Source organism: Stegostoma tigrinum, chromosome 17, assembly GCF_030684315.1.
Source record: "Stegostoma tigrinum isolate sSteTig4 chromosome 17, sSteTig4.hap1, whole genome shotgun sequence".
In the NCBI taxonomy this organism is placed as follows: Eukaryota; Metazoa; Chordata; class Chondrichthyes; order Orectolobiformes; family Stegostomatidae; genus Stegostoma; species Stegostoma tigrinum.
Genome location: NC_081370.1, coordinates 36,095,141 through 36,116,263, shown reverse-complemented (window position 1 = coordinate 36,116,263; position 21,123 = coordinate 36,095,141). Strand labels below are relative to the sequence as shown.

The window sequence follows — 21,123 nt, the reverse complement described above, 5'->3', positions numbered from 1 at the left end:
TAGCTCAGATTCTGTGCTTTTAGTTTTAGTTACTTGTATTTACAACTTGACTAATACTGAATTAAAATAAACAATCTGTGTCCAAAGTTTTTCAGTGTTTGAGTTCAGTATTTTTACATGATGAAATAACTTACAAACATTCAAATACATGATTGAAAAAATGAATTTGATTGGAATAAACCTACAAATAACTAACAAAAACAAAGTTGCTGGAAAAGCCCAGCAGGTCTGGCAGCATCTGTGAAGGGAAAAAACAGAGTTAATGTTTTGGGTCCTGAGAATGAAGGGTCACAAAAAGGAAGATCAGCATCAGCTTTGAAACTTGAGAAATCTGTTCAGAGGTCTAATAGCAGTGAGGAAGAAGCTGTTCTTGAACCTATTGGAATGTATGTTTAAGATTTTGTATCTTCTGCCTGATTGAAGAGGTTGGAAGAGCTTATAACCAGGGTGGGAGGGGTCTTTGATGATGTTGACTGCCTTACCAAGGCATTGAGAAGTGTTGATGAAATCAACAGATGAAAGGTTGGCTTGCATGATGGACTGGGCTGTGTTTACATTTCTATGGTTTCATCCAGTCCTGGGTAGAGCAGTTGCTATGCCAAGCCATGATGCATCCAGATAGAATGCTTTCTGTGGTGCGTCTACCAAAATTGATGAGGGTCCTTGTGGAGGTGGTGAATTTCCTTAGTCTTCTGTGGAAGAAGATGTGTTGTTGTGGAAATTCAGCATGTCAGTAAGGACTGTCACCAACTTTTATAAATGCACCACCCAATTAGTCCATGTTAGTGTTGATGCTATGTTCAAGCCTCCTCTCACATTTTCTTATCTAATCTATCACCATAACAATCTATTCTTTTCTTCCCCAAATTATTGCCTAGCTTCCTCTTAAATGCATCGATACTATTTACTTCAACTATTCCAGCAACTCGCACATTCTCAAATCTGCTCTTCGAATAAATGAGTTTGTTCTGATTCTCTACTGGATTTTTGGTGACTACATTATATTAATAATCTCTCGTAGTACTCTTTCCTACAATGCAATTATTCAAAATCATTTTAGGTCTTTCTTCAAGACCGACCTATTTTTTTCAAGAGAATATTGTTGGTAAATTACCACAAGCTGCCTTTAATTGAGCTACTTATTAAGCAATTTTACAGGCAGTTAATTACTGAAACAATTATTTAAAATTTGTTGCACCACCATTGCCATCCGTGGATGTGTCCTATATAACCGGCAGGACAGACACTGCAGAGGTGGCAGCACAGTGGTATACGATTGGGAGGAAGGTTCTCTGGGAGTTCTCAACATTGTCTCCAGACCCCATGAAGTTTTGTGGCTCAGGCTGAACATGGGCAAGGAAATGGCCGGCTGATTATCACGTAACACGCTCCCTTAGTTGATGAATTGGTACTCCTCCTCATGTTGAACAACATTTAGAGGAAGCACTAAGGATGGCAAGGGCAGAAATTGTGCTCTTGGTGGGGGTTTCAATGTCTAACACCAACATCGACTCGGTAGCAGTACAGGTAGTTTTGCGAGTATGCATGTTTTGTTAATGCCAAGTGGCTGTAACGCAATTGATGAATAGTGCACACCGTCTGGATGGTACAAACTTTCTGCTGTACAGGTATAGTGATTTTCTACAGTGATTTCCCTATAATGTGATTTTCTATGGCGATTACCTATAGCGCAAGATCACACAAGAATGCAACTATCGCATTATATAACTACAGATCAAGCTGGTCAGGTGCTAAAGGACACAGCTGCTGGACTGGATCTTCGACATGAGGACAGGGAACCAACAAGAAGGAAAAACAAACTTGATCTCATCCTTACCATCTACCCAGCTGCAGATGCATCTGTCCATGGCAGTATTGGTAAGAGTGACCACCGCACAGTCCTTGTGGAGACTAAGCCCCACCTTCACATTGAGAATAACCTCTATTATGTTGCATGGCACTATCACCACACTAAATGGGACAGACTTTGAACAGATCTAGCAACTCAAGACTGGACAGCCACGAGGTGCTGTGGGCCATTAACAGCAGCAGAATTGTACTTGAGCACAATCTGTAACCTCAAGGCCCAGCATATCTCCGACTCAAATATTACCCTGAAGCTAGGAGATCACCCCTAGACCAAAGGAGAGTGCAGGAGGGCATGCCAGGAGCAGCATCAGGCATATGCAAAGATAAATTGTCAAGCTGGTGCAATCACCAAACAGGACTACTTGCATGCCAAACAGCATAAGCAGGAAGTGATAGACAGAGTTAAGCAATCCCACACCCAACGGATAAGATCTAAGCTCTACAATCCAGCCACATCCAGTCATGAATAGTGGTGGAGGATTAAACAACTTACTGGAGGAGGAGCACAACATCTTTTTAATCAAGTATTAAATATGATAACGGGACCTTGGTAAGATGGGCCAAAGGGCTCTGCAATCTCCTCTCAAGGTTTTTTGACATGCAAAAACCCAATCTTTCCTGATTAAAGCTGTATTACCTTTGAGAGATAATGGGAACTGCAGATGCTGGAGAATTCCAAGATAATAAAATGTGAGGCTGGATGAACACAGCAGGCCCAGCAGCATCTCAGGAGCACAAAAGCTGATGTTTCGGGCCTAGACCCTTCATCAGAAAGGTATTACCTTTGAGTTGTTTTAAATGTACTAATCTTCTTGCTGATCTCTTCATTCAATACACATGCCTGCCTGGTAAAATATTTATTTTATGTTTCTGTCATCTCTCAATCATTACTGTGTGGAGTTTGCACATTCTCCCCGTGTTTGCGTGGATTTCCTCCGGGTGCTCCGGTTTCCTCCCACAGTCCAAAGATGTGTGGGCTAGGTGGATTGGCCATGCTATATTGCCCATAGTGTTCAGGGGTGTGTGAGTTATATGGGGATGGGGATGAGTCTGGGTGGGATGCGGCAAGGGGCAGTGTGGACTTGTTGGGCCGAAGGGCCTGTTTCCACACTGTAGGGAATCTAATCTAATCTAATAATCCAATTGAATGATGCAGAAAGATAATTATAAAAACTTTAAAATAAGATGGTGCTCGAGACAATCCAAATGACTCAAAGAATAAGTATAAGAATCACATGCTAAGTGTCTAAGCAAAGTAATACAAAACTGTACAAACTAATTAAGGTAGAGAGATCATAACAATTTATCAAGGTGATGTTGTCAAAACAGGACAGTGAGGAAGATTTTACAGATACAAAACAGTGTGGTTGAGTCATATGTAGCGCGACATGAATGCAAGATCACGGTTGAGGCTGTCTTCGTGGGTATAGAACTTGGCTAAAGTTTCTGCTCAGCGATTCTGCATTGTTGTATATCTCAAAGGCAGCCTTGGAGGATTCTTACCCAAGACTGGAGGCTTAATGTCCTTGCCCGCTGAAGTGTTCCCCGAGTGGGAGGGAAAATTCCGATCAGGTGACTGTTGCATGGTGTCCATTCACCCATTGTCGAAACATCTGTATAGTCTCACCAATATAACATGGCTCGGAACATCCTAGCCTGCAACGTAAGAGATAGACAACATTGACAGAGTCACGAGTATCTGCTGTGCATGCAGTGTCTGGTGTTCCCAAGCGTAATGGTCGTATCCATGTCGATGATCTGATGTGTCTTGCAGAGGTTGCCATGGCAGGGCTGTGTGGTGTTGTGGTCAATGTTGTCCTGAAGGCTGGGTAATTTGCTATGAACAATCATCTGTTTGAGGTTTGGTGGATTTCTTAAGGCGAGTAATGGAGGCATAGAGATCATCTTGGCAATATGCTCGTCATCATCGATGACATGTTGAAGGCTGTGAAGAACATAACATAGTCTCACTGCTCCAGGGAAGTACTGGACTGCAAAGGGTGCTCTATCGGTCTGTCTTCTGAGGAGGTGATTGCAGTTTTTCTCTGGAGCATGCCGGAACTGGCAATTGATGAGTTGTGTATTTTATCCTGTTCTTCTGAGTGCATCCTTTGAAATCTTTAAGTTGTGTTTCTCCTCATCTGATCAGATCCTGTGTACGTGCAGGATTTCTCTGCAGGGGTTGGCTTCTTTAATATAGCAAGGGTAGAAGTTGAAGAAGTGCAGCATCGTGAGATTATCTGTGGCCTTGCCGTAGTCTGAGGTACGAGGCATCTCCATCAAGGATGGACATGTGTGTCCAAGAATGAACAGACTCTGAGGAATAATCCATGGTAAGTCTGCCAGTAAGATGAAACTTGTTGATATTGCTATGTAGTAATTTCAGTGATTCCTCACCATGAATCCAAAGGAAGAACATGTCATCGATGTAGCACTTGTCAGAGGTCCTGCGCAGCAAAGTCTTGCTTGAATTTGTGCATGAAAATGTTGCATATTGGGGTGCAATTTTGGACCCTATGGCTGTCCCATGTATCTGGATGAAGAAGTGGTCATTGAAGGTTAAGACGTTATGGTCGAGGATGAAGTAGATGAGTTGTAGGATGGCAACTGGAAATTGGCAGTTGTTGGTATTGAGTACGAAGTATTAAGTATGGCAGCAATGCCGTCATCATGGGGGATGCTAGTACAGCGTTCCAAAACATCCATTCTGACAAGGAATGTTCCTGGTTCGACTGGTCTGTGGGTGCTGAGATTCTGTAAGAAATCTGTAGTATCACAATCAAAGCAATGGGTTTATATAATGGATTTCAAGATGCTTTCCACATAGCCACTGAATTCTCACACAGGGTCCCATTTGCCCGATATAATGGGACACCCAGGCGTGTTGGCTTTGTGTATCTTTGGAAGATAGTAGAAGTCTCCTATCTGTGAAGTACTCAGAATCAGTGAGCAGAAACTGATAGCCAAGTTCCGTATCCATGAAGATGACCTCAACTGTGATCTTGGGTTCATGTCATGCTACCTGTGACTCCACCGCACTGTTCTCTATCTGTAAAATATTCCTTACTATTCTGTTTTGATAATATCGCTTTAATAAATTGTTATGATCACACTACCTTAATTAGTTTTAGAGATAGTAGGAACTGCAGATGCTGGAGAATCCAAGATAACAAGGCGTAGAGCTGGATGAACATTGCAGGCCAAGTAGCATCAGAGGAGCGGGAAGGCTGACGTTTCGGGTCTAGACCATTCTTCAGATAGCTTTCTGAAGGAGGGTCTAGGCCCGAAACATCAGCCTTCCTACTCCTCTGATGCTGCTTGGCCTGCTGTGTTCATCCAGCTCTACACCTTGATATCTTAATTAGTTTGTATGTCTTTGGATTATGTACTACTTTTCTTAGATGCTTGGCTTGTGATTCTCATACCTACCTTGTTATTCCAGTCACTTGGATGGTCTCCAGCACCACCTTATTTTTAGTTTTTCATGATAATCTTTCTGCCTTATTTAATCCTTCACTTGCTACTCAACTGTCAACATTTTACTCTCACAGTCTGACACTTTTGATCACCTGCAGAGATTTATTATTCAACACTCCACTCACACCATTTGTCTGATATTTTGATCTCTCTGCCCTTGATCTGTCTGCCTATAAATTCTGTGTCTGGTGCTTCTCTTTCACTTCACTTGATGAAAGGGCTATATTCTAAAAGCTTGTGGTTTGACATAAACCTGTTGGACTACAACCTGGTGCCGTCTGACTTCTGACTTTGTACATCCCAGGTTAACATTGGCACCTCCACCGCATCTTAAAATATATTACATTACAGTCCACTTATATTTTGCTTATCTACTCTGGTTCATGACTAGATCTAAAAGCAAAACTTTTTTTTCTTGGGTTTATTTTTATATATTGCATTGGAAATGAATTCTTCACACATCATTTTATTCGTTGTACAATGAAGCCCATTTAATTACTGAGTTGCTAAAATTCCCTAGTGTTGCATTGTCAGAGGGGGTCATTACTCCACGAAAGGAGAGCTGCACTGTCACAGAGGGTCAGTGCTCTGCTAAAGGAAAGCTGCACCATCAGGGACTGTACACACAGTGTTGATCGCACTGTACAAAAGGCACATTAATTTGAAGATCTGTATGGTTGGTAAATAATCCTTGAAGGATCCTTCCAATTAGCACTAACTGGTTCCGTCGTCCATCAACATTACTAAATTCGATGAGAGATAATGGGAACTGCAGATGCTGGAGAATCCGAGATAACAAATTGTGGAGCTGGATGAACACAGCAGGCCAAGCAGCATCTCAGGAGCACAAAAGCTGATGTTTCCAGCCTAGACCCTTCATCAGAAAAGGGGGATGGGGAGAGGGTTCAGAAATAAATAGGAGAGAGGGGGAGGCAGATCGAACATGGATAAGAGGAGAAGATAGGTGGAGAGGAGGGTATAGGTGGAGAGGTAGGAAGGGGATAGGTCAGTCCAGGGAGGACGGACAGGTCAAGGGAGCGGGATGAGGTTAGTAGGTAGGAAATGGAGTTGTGGCTTGAGGTGGGAGGAGGGCATAGGTGAGAGGAAGAACAGGTTAGGGAGGTGGGGACAGCTGGGCTGGTTTTGGGATGCTCTGGGGGGAGGGGAGATTTTGAAGCTTGTGAAATCCACATTGATACCATTGGGCTGCAGGGTTCCCAAGTGGAATATGAGTTGCTGTTCCTGCAACCTTCAGGTGGCATCATTGAGGCACTGCAGGAGGCCCAGGATGGACATGTCGTCTAAGGAACGGGAGGGGGAGTTAAAATGGTTCGCGACTGGGAGGTGCAGTTGTTCGTTGAGAACCGAGCGGAGGTGTTCTGCAAAGCGGTCCCCAAGTCTTCACTTGGTTTCCCCAATGTAGCGGTAGCCACAACGGGTACAGCGGATGCAGTATACCCCATTGGCAGATGTGCAGGAGAACATCTGTTTGATGTGGAAAGTCTTCTTGGGCCTGGGATGGGGGTGAGGGAGGAGGTGTGGGGGCAGGTGTAGCACTTCCTGCGGTTGCAGGGGCATGTGCCGGGTGTGGTGGGGTTGGAGGGGAGTGTGGAACAGACAAGGGAGTCACGGAGAGAGTGGTCTCTCCGGAAGGCAGACAAGGGTGGGGTTGGAAAATGTCTTTGGTGGTGGGGTCGGATTGTAGATGGCAAAGTGTCAGAGGATGATGCGTTGTATCCAGAGGTCGGTGGGGTGGTATGTGAGGATGAGGGGGATTCTCTTTTGGCAGTTATTGCCGGGAGGGGGCGTGAGGGATGAGTTGCAGGAAATGCAGGATACAAGTTCAAGGGAATTCTCGACCACTGCGGGGCGGAAGTTGCGGTCCTTGAAGAACGAGGATATCTGGGATGTACGGGAGTGGAATGCCTCATCCTGGGAGCAAATGCGGCAGAGGCGAAGGAATTGGGAATAGGGGATTGAATTTTTGCAGGAAGCTGGGTGGGAGGAGGTGTATTCTAGGTAGCTGTGGGAGTCGGCAGGCTTGAAATGGATTTCGGTTTCTAGGTGGTTGCCTGAGATGAAGAGCCCAAGCTATGCCTGCCTCTTTGTAGGTTACGTGGAACAGTCCCTCTTCTGCACCTACACTGGCCCCAAACCCCACCTCTTCCTCCATTACATTGATGGACTGTATCGGCGCCACCTTGTGCTCCCAAGAGGAGCTCGAACAGTTCATCCACTTCACCAACACCTTCCACCCCAACCTCAAATTCACCTGGACCATCTCCAACACATCCCTCAGCGTCCTGGGCCTCTCTGTCCCTATCTCAGGGAACCACCTAGAAACCAATGTCCATTTCAAGCCCACCGACTCCTACTGCTACCTAGAATACACCTCCTCCCACCCACCTTCCTGCAAAAGTTCCATCGCCTATTCCCAAATCCTTCGCCTCTACCACATCTGCACCCAGGATGAGGCATTCCACTCCCGTACATCCCAGATATACTCGTTCTTCAAGGACCGCAACATCCCCCACCCGCCTCCCCCCCCGCCCCGGTCGAGAACACCCTCAACCGTGTCTCCCGCATTTCCTGCAACTCATCCCTCACACTCCGCCCCCACAATAACCACCCCAAGAGGATCCCCCTGGTTCTCACATACCACCCCACCAACCTCCGGATGCAACGCATCATCCTCCCACACTTCCACCATCTACAATCTGACCCCACCACCAAAGACATGTTTCCATCCCCAGCCTTGTCTGCTTTCTGGAGGGACCACTTTCTGTGTGACTCCCTTGTCCGCTCCACATTCCCCTCCAACGCCACACCTGGCACTTTCCCGTGCAACCGCAGGAAATGCTACACTTGCCCCCACACCTCCTCCCTCAACCCCATCCCAGGCCCCAACATGTCTTTGCATATCAAGCAGATGTTCATCTGCACATCTGCCAATGTGGTATACTGCATCCGCTGTACCTGGTGTGGCTTCCTCTACATTGGGGAAACCAAGCAGAGGCTTGGGGACCGCTTTGCAGAACACCTCCGCTCAGTTCGCAATAAACAACTGCACCTCCCAGTCGCAAACCATTTCCACTCCCCCTCCCATTCTTTAGATGACATGTCCATCATGGGCCTCCTGCAGTGCCACAATGATGCCACCCGAAGGTTGCAGGAACAGCAACTCATATTCCGCCTGGGAACCCTGCAGCCCAATGGTATCAATGTGGACTTCACCAGCTTCAAAATCTCCCCTTCCCCCACCGCATCCCCAAACCAGCCCAGTTCGTCTCCTCTCCCCACTGCATCCCAAAACCAGCCCAGCTCATCCCCGCCTCCCTAACCTGTTCTTCCTCTCACCCATCCCTTCCTCCCACCTCAAGCCGCACCCCCATCTACCTACTAACCTCATCCCACCTCCTTGACTTGTCCATCTTCCCTGGACTGACCTATCCCCTCCCTACCTCCCCACCTACACTCTCTCCACCTATCTTCTTTACTCTCCATCTTCGGTCCGCCTCCCCCTCTCTCCCTATTTATTCCAGTTCCCTCTCCCCATCCCCCTCTCTGATGAAGGGTCTAGGCCCGAAACGTCAGCTTTTGTGCTCCTGAGCCTGCTGTGTTCATCCAGCTCCCCACTTTGTAATATTATCTCACGCGCCTGTGCGCCGCTGCCAACACTCCTTCTGTGTCGTCACTTCACCGTGCGTGCGCGCTCTGGCAGGGCAGAGGGAGCGCGCGCAGCGGTGCCGCTATCAGGAAAGCGGGAGCGCGGAGCTGGGAACAGGTGAGAGCGCGGCCTGGGCTCAGGGCCTAACAACCATCCATTCCCCACTCGCGAGCGGTGCTACCCCGCCGTCTCGCCTGTAGTCACTGGGACCTGAGTGACTGTTGCTGCGTCTCAGAAACTAACCGTTATCGAGGCACTTGGAAACTACTCCCACTTCTGCCCCACCCCATCTTCCCCTCCCCCACTCTGGGTGGGCCCCCTAGCCCATCCTCGACCATTTTTACCCCCCCCCTTCCTCAGATGAATGGCCCCGCTGTACCCTCCTCTGCCTGCAATACTCGCCCATTTCCCCTTCCACTGGAAGTGACATGTATCTTCCACTTCCCTCCCACCTTCCCGTTCCCTCCCTTCACCTTTCCCTAGAGCTCAGGTCAGCTTGCAACTCCTCTGGGGTGAGATTCCCACCAGTCTCCCTTCCTACTGGGATGAGTTGCTACCCCTTCATTTCCATTTCCACTTCCCTCACCCTTACCCAGTGGTAAGAAGTCATCCGCCCCCCCCCCCCACTTTTCTCCTTCCCTCGCATGGGATGCCTTCTCGTGTTGCAGTTAACCCTTTCCAGCTCCTAACATCTTAGGCTGTGCTTATTTGCAGTTGTAAAAACAATATATGACTCGCTACAGGAGCATAATGTTCTTCTTGGATTGAACAGCTATCATGGACAAATAACACTGGTTTTAAATACAAATAAGATTTTTACTCATTTCTATATTTCACTTCTGTGTGCCATGTTTATACACCAAGATGTAGTGCTGTTTCATGTCCTTAAGGTGTTTGAATTGTTGTGAGGTCTATTCATTTAATCTGTTCTGATCATGATTGGTGTTATGTAGGAAATCTGAGGACTCTGTGCTCAGTGACAATGCCTCTTCAAATGCAAGTCCTAAATTTATAATTTCTCCCAGTTGTGACACCTTTCATGGGTTAGCACTCTCTTAGTGCTGTCCACTGTATAACTATGCAGTACTTCCTCAGTACTCTGTCTTGAAGTATCGTGCTGTCTCCATACTAATCCTCTGATAGCACAGCATTGCAAATGAAGTCACACAAATTCCAAGATTTGGACTTCAACATTCTCACTTGGCACAACCATTTATTCCAACCTATAGATAGTTATCCACCTGTACTGTAACTTTTTTTCATGATTATGAAGTCAGTCATAACAGTGACACTTAACAATGTTTACACTGAGCTGGCTATTTTAATTAGACTCTGGTATTCAGTAATCACCACTTATTAATTTATAATTATTTAATTTGCTAAATTTACAGATTTAACATCTGCATTGAAGTAAAGGTAACTATATGAAATATCATTGATTGCTGTAAAAAAAATCCATCTAGTTCACCCATGCTCATTAGAGAGGGAAATTTGCCAACCTTACCTACAGGGCCTGCATGTGGTTTCAGACCTGTCGTGATAGTTAACTCTGCACTGTCCTCTGAAAAATCACTCATTTTAAGGGTGATTATGGATGGACGACAAATGCTACCTGCCGATGATCCACAGATCTCGGTTGGGGGGTGGGGCGGAGGAGGAGAAAAGGGAAAACAGGTCTTAGATTTTCCATCAACTTCATCTCAGTAAAGTGCATGGTTCCCTACAATTTCTAATTGTAGAATCAAATAGCACCAAAACTTGTATTTCTAGGAATACAGGAGCAAAAGTAGGCCTTTTAGCCTCTTGATCTTGCTTTGCCATTCCAGATTGCAGCCAATCAGCTATTTCAACGCCATATCCCTACCCTATCCCTCATCACTAGTTACTAGTAACATGAAATCTATCAATCTCTGTTCTGAACTTACCTAATAACTGAGCTTCTACATCCCTCTGGGGTAGAGAATTCCAAAAATTCACTACCTTCTAAGTAAAAGAAGTTCCTCCTCAACTCAGTTCTAAATGACTTGCCTTTTATTTGGAGATTGCGTCCTCTGGTCTGGACCCCATGCACAGGAGAAACATTCTTTTTGCATCTACTCTGTTATATTTGTTCCCATGTTATTTATAAAGCTCCCTTGACGTATTATGGAGTACTTCATAGCAATTTGGCATGGAGGCTTAGTGGTTAGCATGGCTGCCTCTCAGCGCTAGGGACCTAGGTTCAATACCACCATCGAGCGACTGTGTGGAGTTTGCGTGTTCTCCCCATGTCTGTATGGGTTTCCTCTGCATATTCGGGTTTCCTCCCACAGTCCAAAAATATGCAGATTAGATGGATTGACCACATTAAATTGCCCATCATGTCCAGGGATGTGAAGGCTAGGTGGATTAGCCATGGGAAATGCAGGGTGACAGGGATAGGGTAGGGGGTGGGTCTGGATGGGATGTTCATCTGAGTGTTGGTGTGGAATCGATAGGCTGAATGGCCTGCTTCCGCAGGAATGTAGGGATTCTGTGAATATTATCAGGCAGATTTTTGACATGGATCCATGTAAAGTGAACATTAAGATGGCCAAAGCACTAGGAGAGGCCATTTAGGTTACCATGTCTGTGCTGATGCTTTGAAAGAGATGTCCAATTAATTGCACTCCTACAGCTCTTTCCTAACAGCCCTGTAAATTTCTTCTTGTATAAGTATATTTTCAATTCTTTTTGAAAGGTACTGTTGAATCTGCTTCATTTTTTTCAGGTTAATCAGTTCTATACTTAATGAAGTTTTACCTTGTTCATGTAGCCGACAAGTTATTCTACTATCAGACTGTCTGCTATCATAATGAGGACTGTACTGTAACACTGATCTGGCTTAGATGGTTATCCACCTATTGCATAAACTCTAAGTCATCCAAATCTTAGCTGTCGATTTTGAATATTCCCACCAAGTTACATTTGAGTAACAACTAGCTCCTTGCATTTCAGCCATTGTTCCTTTCTAATTGTGTAAACTTCTCCAGTTTAACAACTTTCCCTTCCTTAATACTGATTCATCTGGAAAATAAAACTAGTTTGCAAAGCAAGTAGTTAATATCTGGAATGCACTGCCTGGAAGTGTGGCAGAGTCAGGTTCCGTTGAGGCATTCAAGAGAGCATTGGATGATCGGTTCTATGCAAATAATGTATAGCGCTACAGGAAGAATGAAGGAGCTTGAGACTAAGTTAAAATGCTCTGAGAGCTAGTTCAGGTACAGTGGGCCAAGTGGCCTCCTGTACTCTTATAATGAGGTGATTCTGTCCACTTGTGCATCCCACCACTTAGAGGCCTTCAGCTGCATAAATCCCTCCCTCTGGAATTTCCTTTCACTGTTCAGAATTTCTTAATGTTCATACTACGATCGTTACTCCCAATTTCTCGCAATCGCCATGGCGTCTATTTTTACCAAAAAACCGAAAGAAATGGCGAGAAAGGAGAAAGGGGGCTCAAAGGTGAAAAAGTAAGACGCTTTATTAATTCATAGGAGCTTCCATTTATTGAAGTGAATGAAAAGTTACAACTTTAAGAAGTCCCGTTTAGAAACATAAAGGATTCTTTTTAGCTAACTACTTATCCTTGTATATAATAAGTTGGAAATGCAGCACAGAATGCTAATCGTAGGTTCCTGACCTCAGACTTGCTCACAACTCCAGTGCTCAGTAGAAGCAAGGGTCCGCATTAAAGTGAGGTGAGTTAATCCCTGTCTGCTTTCATTATATACTAGTGGGCTACATTGTCTGGAAAAGGACAGGTGACCTGTCCCCACACTCAACCTCGGAGTTATATATAATGTGGAAGTTTAGAAAGTGTGAAGGAAATATTGATTTTGATAGGAGTAAAGGATTTAAAAGCTACTACAAGATCTGTGAGGTAGCAAGAACTGCAGATGCTGGAGTCAGAGATAGCAAAGTGTGGAGCTAGAGGAACATAGTAGGCTAGGCAGCATCAATGGAGCAGGAAAGCTGATGTTTCATGTCGGGACCCTTCTTCAGAAATGGGGAGGGGGAAGGGTCATGCACTCAAAATGATTGAAAATTACTTTGCTAAATTTTGACTCTTGGGAAATGATTACAACACAAGTGGTGTTCCACAGGGGTCTGTCCTTGGGCCTCTACTGTTTGTAATTTTTATTAATGACTTGGATGAGGGGTTTGAAGGATGGGTCAGCAAGTTTGCAGACGACACAAAGGTTGGAGGTGTCGTTGACAGTATAGAGGGCTGTTGTAGGCTGCAGCGGGACATTGACAGGATGCAGAGATGGGCTGAGAGGTGGCAGATGGAGTTCAACCTGGATAAATGCGGGGTGATGCATTTTGGAAGGTCGAATTTGAAAGCTGAGTACAGGATTAAGGATAGGATTCTTGGCAGTGTGGAGGAACAGAGGGATCTTGGTGTGCAGATACATAGATCCCTTAAAATGCCCACCCAAGTGGACAGGATTGTTAAGAAAGCATATGGTGTTTTGGCTTTCATTAACAGGGGGATTGAGTTTAAGAGTCGTGAGATCTTGTTGCAGCTCTATAAAACTTTGGTTAGACCGCACTTGGAATACTGCGTCCAGTTGTGGTCGCCCTATTATAGGAAAGATGTGGATGCTTTGGAGAGGGTTCAGAGGAGGTTTGCCAGGATGCTGCCTGGACTGGAGGGCTTATCTTATGAAGAGAAGTTGACTGAGCTCGGTCTCTTTTCATTGGAGAAAAGGAGGAGGAGAGGGGACCTAATTGAGGTATACAAGATAATGAAAGGCATAGATAGAGTTGATAGCCAGAGACTATTTCCCAGGGCAGAAATGGCTAGCACGAGGGGTCATAGTTTTAAGCTGGTTGGTGGAAAGTATAGAGGGGATGTCAGAGGCGGGTTCTTTACACAGAGAGTTGTGAGAGCATGGAATGCGTTGCCAGGAGCAGTTGTGGAAGCAAGGTCATTGGGGTCATTTAAGAGACTGCTGGACATGCATATGGTCACAGAAATTTGAGGGTGCATACATGAGGATCAATGGTCGGCACAACATTGTGGGCTGAAGGGCCTGTTCTGTGCTGTACTGTTCTATGTTCTATGTTCTAAATGCTGATGCGATAAATCAGGAACAAAAACAAGAGTTGCTGGCAAAGCTCAGCAGATCTGGCAGCATCCATGAAGAAAAATCAGATGTAACATTTCAAGGAAGGGTCACTGTATTTTCCTTCACAGATGCTGCCTGACCTGCAGAGCTTTTCCAGCAACTTTTTTTAAAAATCCATTTTTACATCCCATTCTGGAGCGTGTTGGGTAGCTTTAGAAAATCAGACCACAACGCTGTGCTCCTGCTCCCAGTTTACGAGTAGAAATTGAAGTGTGAAGACCCAGTAAAGTGCAGCGTTGGTCTGAGGAAACTGAATGGCTTCTGTGGGAGTGATTAGAGTCGTGGAGTGGTCCATATTCAAGAACTCAGCAGTCAACCAAAATGTGTATCCCACTGCAATTACAATCTTTATTAGTAGGTGTATAGATGACTGCATGCTGAACAGTCCCCCACTGAAGTCCAGGTCAAGTTGAGCGACCCTGCCCTATACTGGAAATCTAGATACGATCATTGCAAGGCCATTAGGGATGCCAAAATGCAATACCAAACTAAGCTTAAGACCCAGACTAACCATATGGACAACCATGTTTGTGGCAAGGCTGACACGACATAACAGGCTACAAAAATGAAGTCGAATAGAATTGTTGGCAGCAGTACATTCGAGAGGTGTCTGTGGCTCACATCAGCTTCAGCCTCCCAGGTTGCCTTGATTCCTTGCAGTTTGCCGACTGATGCAACCGGTCCACAGCAAACACCAACTCCCTGGCCCTACACTCATCCCTGGAACATCTGGACAAAAGGGATATCTACATCATGCTCCTGCTTATTGACTACAGCTCTAGCATAATTCCAAAGAAACTCATCTCCAAACTCTGGGAGTTCGGTCTCTGCTCCCACCTCTGTAATTGGATTCTCAACTTCCTGACCAACAGACTGCAGTCAGTAAGGATAGGTGACAGCACATCCTCCATGGTAATCCTCAATAACACTGCCCTGCATACACAGGCCTCTTATACTGCTTATACATGCATGACTGTGTGGCCAAATTCCGCTCCAACTCCACTTACAAGTTTGCTGCTGACCACCACCTCATAAAATAATCCCAGGCTTTAATCTGGATCTGCTCTCTAGCAATTTTTGTCCTTCTTTGCATAAGGAGACTGAAACTGTGCAGAACGCTCCAGATTAGATCTCACCAGGTTTCTGTACAACTGCATTAAAATTTCTTTATTCCGATATACATTTCCTATTAACATAATGCCAGCGTACCACTTGCCTTCCCAAATGGTTTATGCACCTGCGTGCTGACTTTTAGTGACTCCTAGAGAAGGGTACCCAGATCGTTCTGGACACCTACAGTTTCCAACCTTTCACAATTTAAGAAATATCCTTTTTTGTTCTTCTTCAATCAAATTGAAGAACCGCACTAATTTAGAATCATAGTATCCCTGCAGTGCAAACAGAGGCCATTCAACCTATTGAGTCTGCACCAACTCTGTAAAGAGCATCCCATCCAGATCCACACCCCATCCTATTCCCTGTAACCCTGCATTTCCCATGGTTAATCCACGTAGCCTGCACATTCTTGGACACTGCAGGGCAATTTAGCATTGCCAGTCCATCTAACGTGTGCATCTTTGGACTGTGGGAGGAAACTGGAGCACCTGATGAAAACCCAGACAGATACAGGGAGAACATGCAGACTCCACACAAACACTCACCCTCAGCTGGAATCAAACCCAGGTCCCTGGTGCTCTGAGCACCATGTGCCATGTTCTAGCCCATTCAATTAGCCTGCCCAAATGCTAGTGAAACCTCCCTGCACCCTTCTTACAGCTTATGTTTCCACGCAGTTTGGTGTCATCAGCAATTTGCAATTGGCCCCCTCATGTAAACCATTCATACATATTGTGAACAGTTATGGACCTAGCACCTACCTTTGCAGTACCCCAGTTCAACAGCCTGTCATCCTGACAATTACCCATTTATTTATAGTCTCAGCTTTGTCAATTTTTAATCCATACTAGTATATTCACCCCAAGTCTGTGCAGACTAAATTTATTTAGTAACTGCTTCTTGGGGCCTTACCAAAAGCCTTCTGAAAATTCAAATACACCATGTTCACTAATTTTGCTTTGTCAATGCTGCGAGTAACATCTTCAGAAAACATCAGCAAGTTTGTCAAATTTGTTTTCCTTTTGATAAATCCACGTTGACTCTGTTGAATTTTTCATTTTCCAAACGCTCATTTATCACATCCTTCATTATGAATTCTAACATTTTCCCTACCTCAGACATCAAGCTAATAAGTAGTTTTTTGCTGTCCTTCTTCTCTTAAATTGGCTGTGACCGAATTAGCTGTCATTTTTTTAACATTGCAACACTTGACTAAATTTCATAGCACATAATTGACTTAAAGCAGTTTAAGATGTTCCAAAACTGTCAAGGTGCCACAAAAATGCAGAGCTTTTTTGCTTTTCTCAGGTAAATTAGATGCTAATTGTTGTTGCTGGTGGAATGTTTTCTTTTGATAGTTGGTTGTGGATCCCTGGGGAATGTGGAATATAAAATTCAGAAAAATGACGCAACGATGAAACATTTTTAAAGATTTCTTAAACATAGTTTTGCTGTTAACTGAATGGTACTTCAGTCAATTGAGTGCCCTGACACCCATTCAGTTAATAGTGTGACTTAATATGGTATGCTTTAGAAATGAGCTAAGACCTGGCCTCCAGTCTGAACGCATCAATTTTCGGCACTATTTCACTGCCCAGATCTTACAAGGTTATCAACAGTTTCACAGATATACCTTCAAATGTCAATTGGAAATTATCCATCAATACCACAGTGCATTCTCCTGTAATTGGATAGTGAAGAACTTTTCAATTTATGCTTAATTCAAAGGATTTTGCCAATCTTTGCCATAAGAGTTATAGTACTGATAAAATCAAGAGACTCTCACCTCTGTGGCTATTGGGAACATGTAGCTATTGTATCTACAAACCATATACAAATAAAGGTCATCAAGATTTTGATACAAACAGTGTGACTGAATCATGGGTTTATATTGCATCTTCTGAATCAGTCCTGGTTTTTGATTATTGTTAGTAATACAGACTTATCTTATTTGCATCTATTAGGGCTTTAATCAGTTATGTAATGGATATGTGTAGGTTACTTAATTTTGTTTAGACCATGTCCTTAATGAATGTTTCAAATAGGTGGCTAATAATTGTTATGCGCTCTCCGCATATTTTCCAAGAAATAGCCTGTAGTTTATTGCAGGAAATTTCTGTTGTTAATTGAAGGAAAATCTTTACGGATTGTGCACTTCTTTTGCCAGACTTCAGGTAACAGATTACATACATTGCACATTCCTGTAACACTTAGCGGGAATCTTCCTGGATTAGGAGTTCAAATTTAGGAGCTCTCAAGCAACATAAAATGTTAGATCTACAATATCTGCAACCTCTTTATTGAACTCATTCTTCATTGACTTTACATCAGATATATTTTATGTATTTAAAAGTATATATACGTCCTGTTTAATATTTAGAAATAACATTGTTGCATTATATAATTTTCCTATCCATATACACTGTGACTTGCAATGAATTTTACCAAAGGAGACACGCTGATACACATGGTATGTCACAGTGTCCATGTCTGACATACTCCACACCCCATTTTAATTGCAGTCAGTTTTCTATAAATAAACAAAAACTGCTACTTGTCATAGATTTGGAATACCTGTAAACTGAAATGATTGAGCAGGGTGGATAGAAGTAGACTATTTTTAGTAGCTGAGCAGTCCAGTATGAAAGCCAAGCATGCACTGTTTACTGTAAGATATTGAGAGTCTGATCTCCCTGCTGTAGGAAGGATGTTGTGAAACTTGAAAGGATTCAGAAAAGGTCTACAGGGATGTTGCCAGGGTTGGAGGGCTTGAGCGATAGGGAGAGGCTGAATAGGCTGGGGCTACTTTTCCTGGAGTGTCAAAGACTGAAAGGTGACCTTATAGAGGTTTATAAAATCATGAGGGGAATGAATAGCATAACTGGACAGGTATATTCCCTGGGATGAGGGAGTCCAAAACTAGACGGCATAGGTTTAAGATGAGAGGGGATTTACACGGGACCTAAGGGGCAACTTTTTCATACAGAGGTTGATCCATGTATGGATTGAGCTCCTAGTGGAGGCTAGTACAATTACAACATTTAAAAGGCATATGAATTGGCAGGGTTGAGATTAATTTAGATTATTTGGTCAGCATGGGCAAATTGGACTGAAGAGTCTGTTTCTGTACTGTACATCTCCATGACAGGAGAAACACAATTGGAAAGGTAGATGTGAGGCCTTAGAATTCATTGGGCAGCACGGTGGCTCAGTGATTAGCACTCTAACCTCAGCACCAGAGACTCAGGTTCAGTTCCACCCTTGGACAACTGTGCGGAGTTTGCACGTTTTCCTCAGTGTCTGCTTGGCTTCCTCTGGGTGCTCCAGTTTCCTCCCAGATCTAAAGATGTGCAGCTTAAGTGGATTGGCCATGCTAAATTACCCGTAGTGTCCAGGGATGTGTAAGCTAAGTGAATTAGTAATGGGAATTGCAGTGTTATGGCGATAGAGTAGTGGGGATGGATCTGGATGGGATGCCCTTCAGAGGGTCAGTGTGGATTCGATATGTCGACTGGCCTGCTTTCGCACTTCGGAATTCTGTGATTTCCTGTGTTAATGATTAATGTGAAAATTCTGTCAACTTTCAAAATTAGTTTGGAGATGTGGATTCAAAATAATGGATTGAAAAGAACAAGGTGATCAATTGATTCTCAATTTCAATCTCTTCCTGGTGAAGGCTGTGCTGATCATTTTATGTCTCCCACATTGAATAACATACATCAGGAGCTCACAATGAGTAATGCGAAATGTAAAAACTTGCTCTTCATCGTAATCATCAAAGGTCATTGTCCACGTTCCAAGCTTCAAATAATTTGTTTACAGCCCTAAACAACAGTGGCCTTCTCCCGGTTTTATTACAGTTCCATCAACAATTTTGTGTTTTAGCCAAGTTTTCAGTTCAACTCAGCGGTTTGTCTCCTATTGCATTCCCTCCTGCCTTGTGCTATGAGCATCAGAATGAATCTGAGGTTCTGAGGAAGGGTCACTCCACCCAAAAGATTCACTCTAACTTCTCTCCACAGATGCTGGTCAGACCTGCCAAGCTCTTCCAGCAGTTTCTGTTCTTGCATCAGAATAAAGCCTTGCTAAAATCTTGATTATATGACATCTACAGACAATGAGCATCTGTTACTTCCCAAAGAAATCTACTTCACGTAGGCCAGACCTCCATCCTGTAACTACATGGACCTCTTCTAACTCTAAGATTCACAGCTTAATATCAACTTCTTATTACTCCTGTTCTCCATTAGTAAAAACATGTAGTTTCTATAAAATAGATTGTCAAAAGGTCACTGTGGACATTGGACTTTTTTTTAAACAAGGCTTCCTAAAAATCATATGACTGGCGTTAGCTGCCTGTATGGCTGTGGACCTATTTTGAACAGTGTGACCGGATGCGTAAGTGTTGGTATCTGGAATTAGTTGAGGAACTGAAGTCTGTGAGAAAGGACTACCCTGATGATCTCCTCTGTTTTTGAAAGAAGACTCTCTTCTTGAGATTGAAATGAAATCTATTTGTTCTTTTGTTAAAAGTGATTTAAAGAATTATAGCCAAAGAGGTCTACAGTACAGCTGTGCCTGCTAAGACTTGAGACAGTCAAACATGATTCCTAACTTGGCCACATATGCCAGTAAATTAGAGCAGTGGATTTCAGATCATTATTTATCAATTTTACCTTCAAAAATGTCACTAATGGCAAGAAATTTTTTTTAAAGTGCATCTCTTCAGAGAGATTTTTTCTCTTTTCCAGAAGTGTGTGTGTTTAATTGTGCACTTTAGGTTATATAAAGGAATAACCATTTATATTTTAAAATACTGACTGTTTATATTAGTGGAAGTATAATGGAAATGTCACAGGACTAGTAATCAAGAACGCCTGGCCAATGTTCTGGGGCATGTGTTCAAATCCCACCACAAATGGTGAAATTTAAACTCAATAAATTAATTTTTAATAAAACTAGCCCAATGGTCACCATGTAACACTGGCACTTATTGTTAAAATAAGTCTTGGTCACTGATGTCTATTAGCAAAGAAAATTCATACATCTTTGGGTCTACATTTGACTCCAGACCAACAACAAATGTGCAAACTCCACACAGTTGGCCAAGGGTGGAACTGAACCTGAGTCTCTGGTGCTGAGGTTGCAGTGCTAACCACTGAGCCACCGTGCTGCCCTTTGGGTGACATCCACGTTCCCACAAACAAATTTAGAATAAGTTAAACATTCTTCATTGGAAAAAAAATTGTCTTAATAATAAACCGTTTATTAAAGAAGCCTGGTTGGTAAGATATTTAATTGGTTATCTCAGTAACAGGAAATATATTTTTCGTTTTATGTCATGACCTGTGGAATAGGAGGTCAGGAACTCCAGTGCACTTCCTCTAACCTCAGCATAACAAAAAAAACATAAGAAATAGAACTAGGCTAGGGCGTTTGATCCCATAAGCCTGCTTCACCGCTCAATAAGATTATTCCCAATCTGATTATCACCTTTACTTAAAAGATCTATTTTCTTCTAATCTTGTTGACCAAAAATCTGTCTAGCTCAGCCTTGAATGTATTCAGTAACCCAACTTCTGCTGCTCTCAGCTTGGAGAACTCCAAAAGGGGAACTTCAAAAATGAGACACCCTCTGAAGGAAGAATTGCAACCTTATCTCAGTCTTCAGTGTAATTCCTTTTTTAGAAACTGTGCCGCTTAGTGCTAAATCCCATGAGAAAAAAAAAGCATCCTTGAAACCTTCAATTCAGTTCCTGATTTTGTTACTGTAAAGTTAATGGAGAATGAGTGATTTGCATAGTTTTTATGTAAAAAGTGTACAAAATGCCCCAAACATTCAAT

General features: G+C 43.5%; 1 protein-coding gene across 1 annotated transcript in view; it reads left to right on the top strand.

Moving 5' to 3' along the window:
* Window positions 1-8,976: 8,976 nt before the first annotated feature.
* rnf141 (ring finger protein 141) overlaps window positions 8,977-21,123 on the top strand; it is a 42,254-nt gene continuing 30,107 nt past the window's right edge. Inside the window, exon 1 of the mRNA XM_048545488.2 lies at window positions 8,977-9,130. The gene's annotated coding sequence lies outside the window, so the exon portion shown is untranslated. The remainder of the gene's footprint in view (window positions 9,131-21,123) is intronic.